Here is a 14,674-nt window from a genome sequence, read left to right as displayed (position 1 = left end):
CCAGAAGTTTAATTAAAAAAAAAAATTTTTAAATTATGTATACCATGTGCATTTTTTCTAAACCATAGCTTACTTTTGCCAAAATTTGATTTCGACCTGTTTTGAATTTTCCATTTAAGATGCACAGGGTATTCTGCAAATATTAATTAGCGACCTAATCATTACACTTTTTAGGAAATTTTTACACGAAACTTTAGTAAAAAATTACGAATCAAATTATGGTCTAAAGTATAGGCACAGTCTGGGTGTATCATCCGTAAAATATTATTTACCTTAAAATATTATACCGAAATTTTTACAGCAATTTTTATTTTGTGAGAGATTTGACGTTAGTTGTTACTGCAAGAATTACGGTTTATCAAATTTTGTGTTCCATAACATGTTCCGGTGTAAAATTGGATTTTACGGTACGCGAGAGAGAGAGATTTTAGTTAAAATTTTTTTGTTATTTAAAAACACAACAAAACTCGTTTGTTCAATAATAATTAATTTAACAATACGATTTTTGCTTCTTTAATGAATTTAAGTAATTTTTATGGGCAATTCCATTTTTAAATTACTAAGATTTTTATTCAGTGGGATAATTTTACATCATTGAAAAAATGTTTAAGTAATTTTTTTCTTCATTCATACATTTGAAGCAATTTTGCAAATATATTTGTGATACATTATTCATCATGTTGAATACATCAGTTTTGATATATTAAATCAGACTCAGCTGATTATAAAAAACAGCAACTTTTTTCACAATGTTATATATTTTGTAGTAGTACTCAAATATACAAATACAGTTTAAATACGTTCAAAGAATACAAATACAGTTTAAGGGCATTTTATTTGCGAACGCTCAGTTTTTGTATATGTTAGATTAATACTTTTCTTCATAAAATGTTTCGAATACGGTACGTGGAGTGAAACTTAAATAATAGTAATAGAAATGCTCTGAATTTTTTTTCAGGCTTATTCTTTTTATTATAGTCAAATTTCATACCATCAAAATTTTCTCTGAACCTAGATTCTTTCAAGCAAATGCTGTTTTTTTATTTCTAAAAAGTGCAGTTAAACTTTTTTTTCTAAATTCCATCGTTCAATTCTTTAAATTTTTTATGTATTTTAGAAATAAATGAAAGTATTTTGTTTTGTTGCTTAGTAATTACAACTTTAAAATGTTAAAAATTGAAAATCTGTGAAAAAGTGAGAGCATTTTTTTATAAATGTGTTACATAAAACACTTAGGAGAAAATAGGACAAATGTTGAAACTTTTTAAAGTTTTCCAAGAAACCTTGCTCTCATTATTATTTTGAACATATCTATCACTTTTTCCTTTCAAATTCGAACCTGTTCTTCATTTCGAATGTTTATTATCTGATTTGGATGTAAGCTTTTAATAAAAGTTGTTTGTGTCTATACTACACCCTTCACGGATATATTTATACAATAAATATTTTTATTGTATAATATGTTGTATTGTATAAAAATTGCATTGTACAATTGTAATTGTATTGTAAAATAAATATTTGAAATTCGTAAATAAACATAAATATTTTTTTCCAGATTCTTCGAAACTAGAGCATCACTTGAAATTCAATTTGATTAAAAATCGAACTCAGGACTTTTATGGGTGTCTAACTGAAAGAAAACTTACTTTTTTACCATTTAAATAAAGTTATAAAAATTGTTTTTGATTTTGATTTTCAAAATCATGTGGTCTTTGATAAGATATGAAACTTGTCGAAACATCTTCCTCACTTTTTTAATTCCAGGTGTCTTCCAGATATTTTTACATTTTATTGGATTTTAAAACTTTTCGTTTGTATTACGTGATTTTTGTATATTTACGTCTAAAACAAGTGTTCCTGGTGATGATTAAGAATTCATTTTCTGATCTGTCTTTCATTCAAAAAAAAAAATATTAATTGATAAATAAAACTTAACGCTTTTGACAACGTACATATCCGCAAACAATTGTTGATAGACTGTGAAAAATTTAGGTTTACAGCTATTACCAATATTTTGTGCTGGTGGGTGACCACTTGGATCAGTCTGGTAGGTACCAAGGATGTGCGGTATTGGTTCTCGTTAAACTGTTCTACCTTAAAGTGCTCGAAATCACGTGCAGGTCGTCTGGCTACCGAAGCGGGGATGCCATCTCCTCTGCAGAGGATCAAAATTGTGATGACATGTCTTCGGATCATCCTCAGGGATGTCTCCCAGACCGTCGCTAATAGCCCATAGTGCAGCTCTAGTGCGACGTAAATGAACTACAACAACTACAACATTACCAATAATTTGAGTTTAAATAAACTAAAATTTTTTACAGTGCATGTTTTCATTCAAGAAAAAGGCTTCGTGAAAATATGAGTATTTTTTTAACATTACAGATCGAAACTTTCATTATATAAAAAATTCAAAATAATACTTAGGCCACAACTTTATTAAATTAAGTTTAAAAAATAAAACAAATGAGTCATTTCTTTGAATTACATTCAACGGTAAATTTTGAAACAGTGCACTTTTTAACTGATTAGATTAATTGTTTAGCGAGCTGTATCTCTTTAACATAAACAAACACAATGAAAACTATCATGAACGTATGTTGACCTAATTTTTATTGAAGATTTTCCTTCAGTTTGAACAGAACAAGTACTTACAATAGCCACTATCATTTCTCCCTCCGACAATCCTTCTGCTCCCAGGCATCCTTTTCGTTTCTTCTTGATCGGTAGTAAATACACTGTTGTCATGACAACAGAATGCGCTATCGACCATTGGTCGGTGTGGAGTCACATGCTTCCGCGGCTCGTTCACAGGTTGCGGTCTTGTCTTCTAGACCAGTATTGCCTCCTCTTGCCAAAACTAGTTGGAGGACATGAGATACCATAGACTGAGACCATTTTCTGCTCCATTACCTTCATCTCAAGGACATGTGTACTAAAGTCTGCCTTCAAAACTTACTACTCTCCGATTTTGATTAAAAACAAAAGTAAGTGGTTCCATGTTTATTTCAATAAAACATGAAAATATTAGTGACCAAAAACTACATTCGAAAGGCAATGTTTCTTAAAACAAATTACATATTATTGTTTTATTTGATACACTTTATTTTGGCTTTAGGTTCCTTTTATGTTTCAACGCTAGAAATTGTTAGTAAAACAGAGTTTATTAAATGTGATGCATTTTTTATTCTCAATATACAAAGCATCTTCTTAGAAAACAGTTCGTATTAGAAAACATTTCAAATTGATGAACTGTGATTTATAACTGTAGAATATAATTCACATTTGCAGAATAAAGTTTTTTTTTTCTATAAACACAACACAAATCCATAGAACACGATTTATATTCATAGAGTATAATTTGCATAATATACACTAACAATATTTAATAAATTCATATTCCTTATAATATCTGAAATATAGCTATTGATATTTGTACGAAAACATTTCTACTCAAAATGGAATAACAATTTCATTTATTTAGCGGAAATCATAATAAATTTAACATCATGTTTCATACTGAATTAGTTATAAAAATAGCTATGGTTTATTTGTAATGCTTTCAAGTACTTTCTTTGGTAGAAAAATGAGAGCATTGTCTCAAAAACCCAAGAAAATTTAAGCTATTAGAATATCCATTAGCAACGAAATTTGGTTCTGGACTCTTTTTTAGTTTAATTATTTCAAAACAAAAATTTCATGTATTTCAAAATAAGTCTTCAATGTGTTTTTCGTAAATACACAGAGAAAAATTTCTAATATAAATACATCACTTAAAGACATTTCTAGTTTAAAAAAAAATAATCAAGATAATTAAACCAGTTATTTAACCATTCATTTAGCTGTTCATATAGTAACGGTTTATCGGAAACTTTGGTTTTAAAAATTTTAATTCTCATAACAAATAAAAAACTGAAAAATAAATTTTACCGAATAAATGGTTTTTATTCCCCTTCTGAGGTATCATTATAAAAAGAAATACACAATTTTGTCACATTTACCAAATTTTGACATTGACTATAAAATAATATTTTATAATTAATTAAACCAAATTATTGCTAATGATCTAGAGTAAAAATCGCTGTGTTTTTGTAATAGATCAACTAAATAACTAAATAAATCGCTGTGTCACTTCCATAAAGCCAGAATTATTGTAAAGTTTCAATATTTTAGAAGTTTTGCCTATACTTGCTGCCTCAATAAATATCTCATAATTTAGCTGAAAGGCATAAATTTAACTCTTATTATAAAACCAGATAAGCTGACTATTTCGAGCATCTTTTTATAATCATATTAATGCTAAATTAATTTGATGTCAAATATTTGCGAAAAATATTTAAACTTTTTATTCCACGCGAATTTGAAAAATGTTTGAAAAATATAGACATTTAAAAAAGTAAGCAAAATTAAATTAACGAGGCAATTTTTGTTTTTGTTCTCTATTTCAAAATAAATTTAAGTAGAAAATAAAGTAATGATTTGAAAAAAAAATCTTTTTTGCCTTTAAAAGTATTTATAAAACATAGATTGATAAGGAATACATTTCACTAAATGTCACTGTCACTAAATGTCACGGTAAAAACTAAACACTTGTTTTTTTTATTTAATGACAAAGAATGTTATTGACAAACTGTTTATTTCAACTCTTTTAACCTTTTTCATTTTAAAAAACTTTATTTTTAAATAAATATAATAGCTACCTTTCTTGTATTCGTAAACAAAAATTTTTTTAAAGCCTAAACTTAATTAGCAAAATACTAAAGGCATTATAATTTTTTTTATCAAATCAATTATTATGTATCTCACGAAATTCCTAGCAAATATAAAATGCGTTAAAAAAGGAAATTTCATTAGTTTTTATACTTTAACAAAACCTTCTTTTAATGAGAAATTTCTAAATAATCTTCCGAGAGTTACATTGTCAGTTTAATACTGTAGATAAATTTCAGTAGTGCTACTGTTTGGGATATTTATTTATAGATTTTTTAGATTAAAAAATTTGAGTGAAATATAAATTATGTGTAAATACCAGAATGCTTTTATATTAAAAAAATCAATGCATTAGTTTTGATAAAATTTAAATCAAAAAGTTGTCATAAATTTTCATAAAGTACACGCCATAAATGTTACCGCATCGTGAAAAAAACTAAGTTGTATTATGACGATATGTGTAATACTATATTGAAAGTAATATGAATTTTCTATAAATTTTATTTATTGCTTTTAACTGATCACTTTCAACTTTCCGAAGGAATGAAAATTCAATTTTTAAAACTTTTTTGGATAGGAGTTAAAATTGATTAAAATGGACTGTTTCGTCCATTCAATATTTTATAGACAATATTTAAACCGGCTTTTAATAAATGCAAACTTAATAGTTAGGATGATTCTGTGGCATTAATAAAATACCGCTCTCGAATAAATTTCTTTTCTCAATGCGTATATTTAAATAAAAAATAACATATATTCTTATAAAAATGATATTTCTCATCGTCTCAGCTGCACTCTAGAAATAATACTGACAGTCTTAACAAAACAATATTGTTTTAGATATTTTACTAAAAGAAAACACAAATATTTTTAATTCTAAATAGATAAAACTTCTTTGAAAAAAGCGAGCTAAAAAGCAGCAGAAATTTAAAAAAAAGTAGCAATAAAGGAAACGAAGGAAATAAATATAAAAATATGACCACCGAAGCCGACGTCTTCAGGGGGTACCGGCCTCGGTAGCCATAAAACAAAACCATTTCTTATTGAGGGAGAAGCAAATGCTTAAATTAACTCCCTCAGTACCCCGATGGTTTTGTATAGAAGTCCAGGAAAAAAAACATGAAATACAAATAACAAATTAAGAAAAGAAACTCAAACAAAATCATCAGAAAAATAAAAACTGTTTATTATTTTTCTGTATTATTTTTCTGATGATTTTGTTTGAGTTTCTTTTCTTAATTTGTTATTTGTATTTCATGTTTTTTCCTAGACTTCTATACAAAACCATCGGGATTCTGAGGGAGTTAATTTAAGCATTTGCTTCTCCCTCAATTAGAAATGGTTTTGTTTTATGGCTACCGAGGCCGGTACCCCCTGAAGACGTCGGCTTCGGTGATCATATTTTTTGATTTTTATCTCCTTCGTTCCCTTTATTAGATATTTTACCTTTTTTTCCGTCATTTTGTTTCGACATCACATAATTTTTGATAAAATAGAAAACTATCACACATTTTATCATATACATTTTATAAATATTTGATTTAAAAAAAAAAAATCTCATTTATTCTTCTCAATAAACTTCGAGAGCAATGCAGCATTTTTTTAAAATTTAATTTTGAAACTACTTAATATATAACGATATTACTGGAGATAATGTGCTCACTTGTCTATTCCCAGATTGAACTCTTAGAAATGATTGAGTATTAATTCGCTCCTTTTATTTTCTGTTGTAAGTCTTAAAGATTGCGTTGATGGATATGCTGCTTTAATTTTAATGCTTTTGATGAAATTCTTAATTTCAAATAAATAAAGATAACTATTTTCTCAATTTGATGCGATCTTCGCTCAGAAGATTTCTCAAAAAATGATTTCGTCAAAAGTGTACAATGTTAAAAATTCTGCATCAAATTACGGTAAAACGGACCTGCACTTTTAACAGCAAAATCCATTTTTACTGGAACAAGTTATGGAACAATAAATCTCATGTACTGTAATTTTTACATTATTAATTACCGTAAAATCAGTGAATCACTCGAATTAATTAAATATCACAGTAAAAATTAAGGGATAATATTTCATGGCAAAAATGGACTTTGCGGATGATGCACCCAAAGTGCCGGTACTTTATACCGTAATTTGATATAGAATTTCTTACGGTGAAGAAAATTTTGTAAATTTCAAATGGCATTTTTTTATTTACATAATGGATGTAATGTATTTTTCCAAAGCTATAATGTTTTCATGATAAGGCACATCCCTCTTTAAATAAAATGATAACGCTTGACATTATCAAAACTTCCATGGATGGTAAGAATATTTTTTCGATAAGGAACATTTCCTTACAACTGTAACATATTTCAATTAAACTTAACGAACTCGTCAAAAACATCCGCATGAGGATGAGACGAATATTCAGTTTATTTCATTTAAACGAGCAACTCTTTGAAAAGAAAAATTGTCCAGCGTGTAGAATCTAAATCTTCATTTTAAGTAGGCTTAACAGAAAACTGTAATTACGCAGAACTTGGTGATCATTCCTTTCGCTTGGGTGTACGCAGACATTCTAATTTTGAGGGAAATCTTTACATTTCTCAGTAACTGAGGCCTAGTTTATCATTTAAATTGAGAAGCAATTTGTTTTTCAAGTTTAAATCGAATTAGTTTGATTAATGATAGAGGAAATTTCAGGTACTTTATTAAAACTTCATATTTTGAGACGCTTTAAGGTTAACTCATTCCAAGAATAATTAGATATATTAAGCTCCGATGTACTAATTTATTTATAATCAAACTGCGTGCTAAAGAGCAGTTCAAAATTCGCTGCACAAATTCCAAACTAAATTACAATAAAAATACAGGTACTCAGGTTGCTGGTATTTTAAAACCATACACTACGAGAATTTTCATTCTAAAATTACGGTAAAATAACCAGCAGTAATCAGTCCATCCAATTAACCTTAAGTTAACAGAATAGAGCATTTTTTGTTTTATTTCCTGGTTTTGAAACCGTTTACAAGTGGTATGGTAAAAAGCTATGAATACTAAAGTATAGGTTTATTAAAGTTTTCTTAACATGGTTTCAAAATTGCAAAAAAGAAATTTAGCTGGACATTTGAGCTAGGCTAGGCTTTTAGATAGGTAATAAGCATTGGACTTAGGCTGTGGTTACTAATAGTGTATGCATAATAAGTATCTGTACACCTTATATGTAGTTGACAGGTTATAAAATATATTTTTTTCAATTATAACTTATTGCATCGTGTGGTATGCAGATTAGTATGAGTTTGTAACCTAGTATTAGACATCCAGTTTAAAATATGTAGTATTTTTATATTTAAGAAATTTAAACACTATAAAAAATCTAAAATGTTTTTTAGAGTTGAATTAATTCTATGACTATTATTTTTCTAAAAATGCATAATATTTTCTTGAAATTAAAAAATAATGTATGAATTTAACGTAGCGTTAAAAAAAAACTAGATAGATAGTGTGTCTGAAGTGCTTTGACACCTATTACTAAAATTTGACACGTATTACTAAAATATTTTATGGTATTTATTAAATTTCAGTAGAAATTTCATGAACATATTAAAGCTTTTCTTTATATTTAAATTATAAAATTCCAATATTTCCTACATTGCGACAGAAATACTCATCACAATGACATATATGATACATACATACATAATACATTCATACATAATACTTATATACACATAACTATCTTTCTATCTATCTATCTATCTATCTATCTATCTCTCTCTNTAATTATTTAATGATGCACTGTGAGCTCAATAGAAGCTGCAGGCTTTTATGAATTTTGGTATAAAACGGAACTGCATGTCCTGCTCGTAACAAAGAAGTTTATTATTTTTATTAAACTCTCTTAATACTAATAGCTGACTGTAAGCAATATCGAGTTATCGTAATTAGTAAAATAATGTAGACACATTAACTTCATCTTTCTTCATCTTCACCTAAACTGTGCCAAGTTTGACAATATAATTGAAGTGCACTTTGAAGGCATGGCCGATCCTTTTTTAGAGTTGTTTTAGTCAATTTCTGTTATTTAACATTTGAAAAAATTAAAAATTTAAAGCTATTATTGTGTTATTATCAGCATACTTTTTTAGTCAAATATTCTCAGTCAATATTATTCGCTAATATTATTCGCTAATAATATTCGTCAAATATTATTCGCTAATAATATTCGTCAAATATTATTCGCTAAGAATTTGAAAACTTGCATACCGATTTGCATAACACGTTTTTCCTTCGTTTGCAAATAACAAAATTCCGGCTTACACCAATATTTACCATTTGTCAGCATAAAATGTCAGCTGTAATTTGAGAGCAATAACTAAGAAAAAAACTATTAATTAAGCAAATTGTATCAAATTAAATATTTTTTAATGATTTCTGAAAGAATATTTTACTGATTTCATAGGTATGGTGATTTTTCTAAATATTTATTGATCTTTCCTCCGTATTGTATTATTAAATTAGATTATATTAAATTACCTTAATTTTTGAAACATTCATAAAAACAAGTTTTTTTGCAATACCAAATTAGATTATAACGTATTCAGCTTTGTTAAGAAAAATTTATTCAAATTCAAGCCAGACGAAACCCAAAAAGACGAAAAATAAACACTTGCTTAGAAATTCAAAAACTAACTTAATTATTTATCATATGCTTAAATTTAAGCTTTATTTTTTGTAAGTCGAGTGTTTTAAACTTTTTCGAATAAAAAATTCGAATCTTCCAATTTAACTGAACATACATAGAGCAAATTTTATAAAAAATAAAATATATAGATACATTAGTTTTTAATCATCCGTGTATCTTGTAATAAGTAGAGATTGGGGAAAAAATCATATTAGAAAATTTCTAGTCATGAAAATGTTATAATGAATCAAAAGCTTAAAATTAAAATAATTAAACCCAGGTATTTGCCTGAGATAGGAACATGCAACATTTTACATTAATTAGTTTCAGGTCAATTGAAAATTCACTAATTCTTTCACATGCAACAGTTAACTTTAATTAAAATAAAGCATTAATTGCAGATAAAAGTGCTGATTCTTTATGATCTTAATACATATTTGAATCAAGTACCCTTTATTCTTTTGCAGTAGATTTGCACGATTTTAGTCATTGTTTTTTAATAAAGCACAACTGTGCTAATTTATATTTATTGTCTACAAAATATTAAAATAGATAATTCTGAGAGACAAAATATACCCTTTTTTTTACGCAACCTATCGTGAAACCAGGTTTCACCGAGTTTTGAATTGGGAAACTGAAATAGTTAAAGATTGCAAGAGATGAAAATGTCAGAAACAAATGATGTAAGAAATTAAAATATTTTGATCAATTATTGTAGGAATTGTGACCATCAGTTGCAGACGGCTTCAAGAGGTAGAACTATTACTAACAGTTGGTTTCAAAATTCCTTAAAGTGGTAGCAAGAGATAAATCCATCTGTAAAAATTGGTGCAAATGAGGATCCCCTCAAGCAGTAGCAAGATATATTTATAGTCTACAAAATATTAAAATGGATAATTCTGAGAGACAAAACATACCCTTTTTTCTTACGCAACCTATCGTAAAACCAGGTTTCACTGAGTTTTGAATTGCGAAACTGAAATAGTTAAAGATTGCACGAGATGAAAATGTCAGAAACAGATGATGTAAGAAATTAAAATATTTTGAGCAATTATTGTAAGAATTCAAACCATTAGTTGCAGACGGTTTCAAAAGATAGAACTATTACTAACAGTTGGTTTCAAAATTCCCTAAAATGGTAGCAAGAGATAAAGCCATCTGTAAAAATTGGTTGCAAATGAGGTTTCCCTCAAGCAGTTGCAAGAGATAGATCTATCTGTAAAAATTGGTTGCAAATGAGGTTCCCCTCAAGCAGTAGCAAGATATAAAGCCATCTGTAAAAATTGGTCGCAAGTGAGATTCCCCTCAAGCAGCTGCAAGAGATAGATCTATCTGTAAAAATTGTCTGCAAATGAAGTTCCCCTCAAGCAGTAGCAAGATATAAAGATATCTGCAAAAATTGGTTTCAAGTGAGGTTATCCTCAAGCAGCAGCAAGAAATAAAGCCATCTGTAAAAATTGGCTGCAAATGAGGTTCCCCTCAAGCAGTAGCAAGAGATAGATCCATTTGTAAAAACTGGTTTCAAGTGAGGTTCCCTCAAGCAGTTGCAGGAGATAAATCTATCTGTAAAAATTGGTTTCAAGTGAGGTTCCCCTCAAGCAGTAGCAAGAGATAAATCCATCGGTAAAAATTGTTGCTAGACATGAAAGAAACATCAACAGTGATTACAAGAGATGAAATCATAAAAAAGAATGGTTGCAAGGGGAAAAAATTGTGATCAAAGCAGTATAAATTCCGTATAAATTGGTTTAGTTTTTGGTAACTTTGAAATGTTAGTTTCCATATAGCACTTCAATCGATTAACAACATATACAGGACTAATAGAATATAAACAGCATCAAACAAAAACTTATCTACTAAAACATTTTTATTATATTTTACGTTATTTTTAATTCCATTTATTATAAATTGCTTAGTCAAATTAAAATTAAACTGCATAAAAATTGAATTAGATCGAACATTGCTCGATTTGCTCAAACATTTCATTCCAACATATCAAAATTAAAATCTCTATTTACAATCGATTGAGCATCAAGTAAAATTTCATTTAACCGTATTTTTAAATAGTTTTTCTATTTCGTCAACATCGTTCGAACTAAACATCCATCTTGTCAAGATATGCAATATGGAGCTTAAAACTACAAATTTTCTTCTTCATTAAACGATTTTTTTTTTAGTCTGGAATATTTCGAGCAAAGCAAAGAGAAAGCTTAGTTTTCAGAATATTTCAGACATCTTATAAATTTTAAGAGAGCGGAGAGCAGCGGAGGTAGGCGCATCCTGTCAAATAAATGAAAATTTACGAGAAAAATGGAATCCATAACAAAAAGAACTATGAAGCATCTTTCATGAATCCAAAGAGACGGAGGAAAAAAAAATATAAAATGAGTGAAAGTACTTCAACTCTTTGGTAAAAAATTCTTGCTTTACTAAATCAATTCTAGTGAATATTTAGCTGAGGAAAGGCAATTTTTTCTACGGTAATTAATAGCTTTGATATTTGTTTCAAATGACTTATATGTTACAATATTATGATGATTAATTTGTCGTTTGAAAAACAAACACTTTTAATTATAGTAGTATCTATTTAATATAAATTTCTAATTAATTATTTCAACTTTTTAGTTTTTTGTCAGTTTAATATGTTATTTTCTATTCATAATATTAAGTAAATTTTATTTCAATTTAAAATTAGTTACTTATTCTTATTTTCATCAGATATTGTTTTATTTAAAATTTGATACATTAATTGTTTTCGTGTTTCAGCTTTTTGATCATTGCAGGTTTGAATCTTAATACAACTTTTCAACCAACATTCATGATCTTTTGTTTTCAATTAAACAACAACTGAAAGTATTGTTAAATGAGATTACAAAATAATTGAAAATGTCTTTTCCTTCATTTCAGAAATATTTAGTTACATTTTTATGTTTTTTTGCACACAAAATGTATAATTCATCTTCTAGGAAATTGAATAATTGTAAAATTGTAAAAATTTTATAATTAATCACAAACTTTGGAAAAAGTAACAAGCATATTTTGGTTTGATAATAATTAGCATTTAGTTTGCTTTCATAAATTTATTTTTCGCTGTGCGATAGAACAGCTAGAAGAAATATTTGAAATATTCCGTAATCACCACTCTTAATATCTTTAAAATGCTTGACCAAAATAAAGTGAAAAAATAATGTACAATGCTCATACACACTGTTAGAAATTTCTCGGAAAGAATGGTTAAGTAACAATTTATTGAATAGTTATTTTACCATTTCTAATCAAAACAGTTAAATAACCGTAAATAAAATGGTAATGAAACTGTTAAAATTGAGAAAAACTGTTTATTGACTGCTTTCACCTAATACAGTTAAACAACCAGAATTTTATCGCACCAACTAGAACCACCTAAGGAAGCTACTTAGCCTGTATACATGCACTAATCTGTCAATCTCATGACCGGTAGAACTGGAGTTCGAGTCCTAGTGTTGACGCCACAATATTTCTTCCACTCCTTTCAACGCATGAAGAATTTCCAGTGTACGGCACTCTCCAATGCCCATTACCTTACGAAAAGCCGAGCTCCTACGTCTAGTTAAATAATAATTTTTTTTTTTTAAATTTTTGAAAAATGCTAGTTGTGACTGGTTAAAAAGCCGTTTAGTTTAGAATTCATGGTTTTATAACCATACTTTTTGTAAATGCTTTCAAAACCGTAAAGAGAAAAAAAATTTTCTTTACCGTAAACTTTATGGTTAATCAGATGGACAGACAGCTGCCAGTTATTTTACCATAATTTTCGAATGAAAATTTTAACAGTGCAATGTGGATTATCTAAGCAAATAAGGGACAAATATAGGTCACTAAATATGGATCATCTAAACAACTTTTAATCCAAAGAATTCATTTTCTTATTCTACGATTTCATCTCTTTTTTCGAGGAACATGCAATGATGATGTTCTATAATTTTTAATTATACTTAAGACATTAAAATATTTCTTCAGGCTATATTTTAAGTTGCGAAATCAGACAAAAAAATATTTTTTCTCTGAATAAGTATTTTCACCATAAGCGGCATTTAAAAAGAATCAATAAATAACTAAATAACTTAAAATAAATAATGAAGAAGAGAAATAAAAATGATATGTTTATTTAGAGAAAGTATGTTTTTGCATTTTATATATGATTTCGTCACCTAAATTGTTGTCAGCACATAAATTAATCATCATATGCAACATACTAAGTCGCACTTATTTACGCATTGTATGTATTTATATCAAGGGTGAAAAAAGAACATTTAACCCAGGAAAAAGTAAAAATGGTCATCAAAATCTGACGAGTCAGTCGATTATGAAGAACAGTTAAAAAAAAGTAAAACAAAGGTTCATTGCTCTTGGAAACTTGAACTTGTTTCTAAATAACATCAGCTCCCTTCTATTTCCCCAGACAATTTTCATACTTTTTTTACTTCAATAGGTAGGTTACGTTTTTCTTTTTCTTCCTATTATCTTTTTGCCTCTTTTCTACTTTTTGTTAATTTGCTACATTCAATATGCTTTTATACGCCAATTTCATGTGCTTATTTTAAAAGCGAAAATTACAAATCAACCTAAGTATAACACTAAGTGTAGATAACCTTTATTTAACCAAGAAAATAATTTGCACCAATCCGATGCTTCTTCTTTATCAATAGAAGAACTTTTTTTTATTGAAACGTGCTTTAAACCAAAAAATCTAGTGAGTGAATAAATTGCGGAATGCTGTTTATCTATTTAACAAATACCAAACAAAATATTGAAACAAATATCATTCGAAAATAACATTAAATTCCTTGTTAATTACATCAATTTAGAAGTTTCTGTAAACTATTAAAGTTAATACTTATTGAATATCCTTTTTTTCTATTTAATGTACCTCTTTAATTTAATAGCCTTTTTAATGCATGTTGTTCTTAAAATGTCTAAATCACTTAAAGAAAAACTTTATCCCATGTTTGATCCACCGTTTAACTTTACGACAGACATAAAGCACTTAGATTCGGCCCTAAAATCAAAAGATGGATTATTTCTTTTCATTCTTAACAAGTAAAATGCTTTTGAAATAGAAAACTAAATCATTTTGGTCACCAAAATGTCCAACTCAACCAAAACCACATTTGTTAAGACGGTAGGGAGGGAAATTTTTAAAATTGAAACCCTCACATTACCTGCGTTGAAAGAGTTTCAAAGAAAAGGAAGAAAAGAAAATTCATGAAATATTCATTGTTATTTCCCGTCTTAGCTTTTTCAAAAAACAGAAAGCAG

General features: G+C 27.8%; 1 protein-coding gene across 1 annotated transcript in view; it reads left to right on the top strand.

Annotated features, from left to right (window-relative positions):
- The first annotated feature begins 2,803 nt into the window (after positions 1-2,803).
- Positions 2,804-14,674, top strand: part of LOC107455410 (uncharacterized) — a 70,673-nt gene continuing 58,802 nt past the window's right edge. The window contains exon 1 of the mRNA XM_016072965.3: positions 2,804-2,984. The gene's annotated coding sequence lies outside the window, so the exon portion shown is untranslated. The remainder of the gene's footprint in view (positions 2,985-14,674) is intronic.

The sequence above is a fragment of the Parasteatoda tepidariorum genome, chromosome 2 (assembly GCF_043381705.1).
Source record: "Parasteatoda tepidariorum isolate YZ-2023 chromosome 2, CAS_Ptep_4.0, whole genome shotgun sequence".
NCBI lineage: Eukaryota > Metazoa > Arthropoda > Arachnida > Araneae > Theridiidae > Parasteatoda > Parasteatoda tepidariorum.
Note: the sequence above shows the minus strand (reverse complement) of the source record. Positions and strands in the feature narration are given on the sequence as shown.